General features: G+C 40.6%; 1 pseudogene; it reads right to left on the minus strand.

The window, feature by feature from the left end:
* Positions 1-2,537: 2,537 nt before the first annotated feature.
* LOC102241117 lies at positions 2,538-3,897 on the minus strand (annotated as a pseudogene).
* Positions 3,898-4,731: the final 834 nt, after the last annotated feature.

Below are 4,731 nucleotides of genomic sequence, written 5' to 3' on the forward strand. Positions count from 1 at the left end.
CTCTCTCTAAAAACCAATGGAAAAGTATCCTCAGGTGAGGATTAACAACAACAACAAAAAGAAATCTTTTTTTGGTTTGCACTTTTCCTCCCCAGCCAGAGGGTAAATCGCTTAAATCACCCTACTCAGGGAGACAGCAGAAACTCATTTGGTGCCGTTTGCCAGCCACACCGAAGGACAGATGAAGTTAAAAGAATAAACCTCATTTTGATACATCAGCCAAAGGCAGATGAATATTCTGTTAAGATCCTCCCCTTAGACCTCCCTTAAATGCCCAGCCATTAAAACCCCTCAAAAAAAGGTCTAGCCCAGCTGGTGTGGCTCAGTGGTTGAGCATTGACTTATGAACCAGGTCATGGTTTGACTCTCCATCAGGGCACATGCCCAGGTTGCAGGCTCAGTCCCCAATGTGGGGTGTGCAGGAGGCAGCCAATCAATGATTCTCTCTCATCATTGATGTTTCTATCTCTCCCTCTCCCTTTCTCTGATATCAATTAGAAAAGTTAATAAAAAACAAAAACAAAGGTCTAGCCCTGGCAGGTGTAGCTCAGTTCGTTGGGCATCGTCCTGTACACTAAAAAGTTGCCGGTTTCATGCCCAGGTTTTGGGCTTGATCCCCAGTGAGGGGTGTGCAGATGGTAGCCAATAGATGTTTCTCTTTCACATCACTGTTTCTCCCTCTCTCTTCCTCTCTCTCTAAAAATCAACAAAAAAATCTTTTAAAAAAACTTTAAAAAAAAAGGTTCCAGGAACACACTTGTGTGCCCCCACTTCTTCCTCCAAGGCATGCATCTTCTAAACTCTACAGGACCCCACCCATGAGACTTGCAACCAGGGCAGCCATGAGCAGTGGTAGTTGTCACAGGCAAACCCCTGAACCTGTCCCCAAGACCCCCTTTTCTCTGACTTCTAAGTGAGCCAAAGCAGCCCAGCCTCAGTTCATTTCCCCAGCCCTTTCTTGTTTCACTGTTCTCAACTTTAATAAATGTCTTTTAAAATTAAAAACAAAACAAACAAACAAACAAACAAAAAACCCCAGAGATATTTAAATTGTCCAAAAAAAAAAAAAAAAAACCACTCTCAGTGAATTTGGGGAGTAGACTATAAATATAAATATATCTATACCTTAGGAGTAGGTCGGCAGAGGTATGTCTCTCTGGGTTTTCTTTAAGCAGATGGTCATTTATCATTATTTTTTTCCTTTGATGTTAGATTCCCCTAAAAGAGTTAGCTGTGGGATATGAGGAGATGGCTGATGCTCCCCTCCCCACTTCCCCTTACAGATATTTGTTTCTGCAAATAGCTTTTATATTGATATTTTGGGCCTTGATAGCACCCCTGAGCTTTATTTCCATGCCTCTGATTAGGTGCTGGCAATTTTCACATAGAAACACCACTATTTTTCACATTCAACATTTATAACACTGAGAGTTTCATCATTTGCCTCCAAATCCTTCCTTTCCTCTGGCCTTCCTCATTTCTCTCTTCAGTCTCCTCAGAAATCAGGAGGCTGGGTGGCTAGACAATATGATCAAGGACCCTCCCTGGTTGTTCTGTCTTTTTGTTTACCCATCTTCAGGGCAGCTGCCTTTCTAATTACAAGATAACAGCAGAGATCTGGGCATCACAATGAAACACCCCAATGTGCAAATACAGCAGAGGGCACCTCCTCATGCACATCTAGTCAGAATTAAGAAATCTCCCCTAGAAGTCCCTTTGCAGACTTCTCACATCTCATTGAACAAAACTGGGTCACATGCCCATTGTTAAAACAATCACTGTTAAGGAGTAGACTATTGTAATTGGCTTAGGGTCATCTTTCCTGAGATGTGGATTCCCAAATAAAGTTACAGTTTTACTGATCAGAAAGAAGTAGTAAATAAAAAGAAGGAAGATATATCATTTTGGTTTCCTCCTACCACCTTAGTCCAAGCCCTTGAAACCTCCCTCAGAGTCAACTATAATAGTTTCCTAACTGATCTCTCAACTTTCTTTTCCTCATAGCCCACCTTACACAATATGGCCACATTCATCTTTGAGAAACACTGCTTTGCCACATAGCCTTTTTGTTAAAAATTATTATTGGTTCTCTGTGACCTTTAGAAAAGCATTCAAATTTACTATAGAATTTTCAAATCACAGAATATAATAATTGGAAGGGCCAGGAAACTTGGAATGTCAAAGGCTGGCACCCGGAATATCAGCTGTTAGCTGAACTAGGAAACACAGATGTGTGGTCCCACTTAAATATTTTGTCTAATCAGAGGCATGATCTACAAAAATCTCTCTAAAAGAGCAATCTTCAATCTGAGTTAAGCAACATTCCAAGGGATTTCTTTTTAAGGGAATCAGTGTCTAGATTTTCTTTCTTTCTTTTTTTTAATACGCTTTATTTTTTAAAGTAATTTTATATTTACAGAAAAATTAAGATAGTACAGAGCTGTCATGTACCTGGCATCAGTTTCACTAATTACTGACATCCTACAGTGGTATGCTGTATTTGTTACATTTCATAAACCAATATTAATACATTACCATTAACTAAAATTTGTATTTGAATTTTAATTACAATTACATAAAGTCAAAACAAAACTACTTATTTTGCTAGAAACCTACAAATTCAAATATATGCTGAAAATACATCAGAGTAATTGCCCATGCAGCTATGAGATAGGAAGTAGGAAATGTGACTAAAAGGGAATAAGCAAATAAATGAAATAAGAGCTTTTCAGGAGCAGATAGCTGGTTACAAACTGAAAAGTACAATGAACTAACTCGGGTATCTAAAAAAAGGAAGAGGTTGAAGTGAGAATGACTATAGGGTAAAGGACTGTCATACTCATTTAGCTGTTAAGTCCCACAGGAAAAGGGAATGAAATTTAGGTCAGGAATTATTAGCATTGTAGTGGGAGTGTCCATTTTCCCCATCTTCCCCCCACCCCCATGCTGCATTATCTTTAATTAAGTACAAAGACTCTTCTAATCATGTCACCTCAGCTCATTTCACCAACTGTTTGGCTGCCAGTCTCTTGTCTCTCTCTTCAGCAATGGTGAGGCGACTACCCTTTCCACGGGGAAGGGAAATCCATGGTTTGTTGCCTTTGCCGATAACAAAAATATTGGAGAGCCGGGTGGCAAAGCTATTGCCAGTGGTATCTTTGACATGAACTACGTCAAAAGAACCAGGATGTTTCTCTCTGTTGGTGATCACACCAATTCTTTCCAGGTTGGCACCTCCGGTGATCATACACAGGTTACCTGTGTCAAACTTGATGAAACCGGTAATTTTGCCAGATTCCAAATCAATCTGAATGGTGTCGTTCACCTTGATGAGGGGATCAGGGTAGCAGATGGTATGAGAATCATGGGTCACCAGATGAGGGATTCCCTTTGTGCCCACAAAGATCTTCTGCACTTTGCACAGCTTGTACTTGGCCTCCTCAGGTGTTATACGCTGAACAGCAAAGCAACCCTTGGTGTCATAGACCAGACGGAAATTCTCTCCTGTCTTATCAATGCTGATGGCATCCATAAATAAAGCCAGCAGGGTAGGTTATATCGGTTCGGACCTTGCCATCTATCTTAATGAACCGCTGCATGCAGATCTTCTTTACTTCATCTCCTGTTAGGGCATACTTAAGTCTGTTTCTTAGGAAAATGATGAGAGGGAGACATTCTCTCAGCTTGTGGGGACCGGTAGATGGGTAAGGAGCAAATACCCTGGTCAGTTTATCCAGCATCTAATGCTTTGGAGCTGCTACACGCTTCAGATGCTTCTTGGGACCACGAGCCATGGCTGTGCTAGGCACAGAAAGAGGACTCTCTTCTTGCTAGTAAAAACGAAATGAAGTTTAAGAAAGTAGTCACCCACCGCGCCTCGGTCTCCGACGCAATGGTGTCTCAGTGTCTAGATTTTCAACTTGTTCTTTCTGAAAACTAGCCTCAAGTTTAATATAAATTCTTTATTTTCACCTTCCATTTTGAAATAACCTCTCTTCCCTTTACCCATCCTGAAACTTACCTTGTAATATCATCTCCAGGATCTCGAGAGCTTGTGGGGAGTGGAGGAAAAGGCAAACAAAGGGATGATTTAAAATACTGATTTTGAAAAAGCCTCCTTTAATGATTAAGCAAAATCACCTGGCAGGTCTTTCCATGCAAGGTAAGGTGTAGTGTTTGACCTGGGGTATTTGGGCCTGTGTTGGGAGGCTCTGGATTCAGATATATTGTACAGTGCAGAGGTGAAGTGATTCAGCATCTCTCGTCCAGATTATTGTCAAAGAATCCATAATTCTTTAGGGAGAGACACATGATAGCAATTCAAAGAACACTTGAAATGCTGAAAATGGTGTCTACCATTTGGTTTCAGTTATTCCCCAAACTCAGCCATAGCAGGTACTATTAGTTGGAAAGAATCATCCATGAGTAATGCAAACAGTACAGGTTGTGGACGCTGATGCAGGGCTGAGTGATACAACAAACACAACAAAATGCTCGCATGCTGGATTCTCACACACCTTCCCTGTGCCATCCACTTTTACTAGAGCACATGTGAACGATGCTCTTTAAACTGGTGCTGCTTCGGGGATGTGAAAATCCTTTTCAAGTTAACTAAAATGTTTCTGAGACTACTACATTCTCTGCTGCACTAAATAACACTCATGGGTAAAAATTTTACATACTTCCTTTACATAATGTGGATAGAGTAATTAATATTTACATATATATATA

This window comes from Myotis brandtii, unplaced genomic scaffold (assembly GCF_000412655.1).
Source record: "Myotis brandtii unplaced genomic scaffold, ASM41265v1 scaffold179, whole genome shotgun sequence".
Lineage (NCBI taxonomy): Eukaryota > Metazoa > Chordata > Mammalia > Chiroptera > Vespertilionidae > Myotis > Myotis brandtii.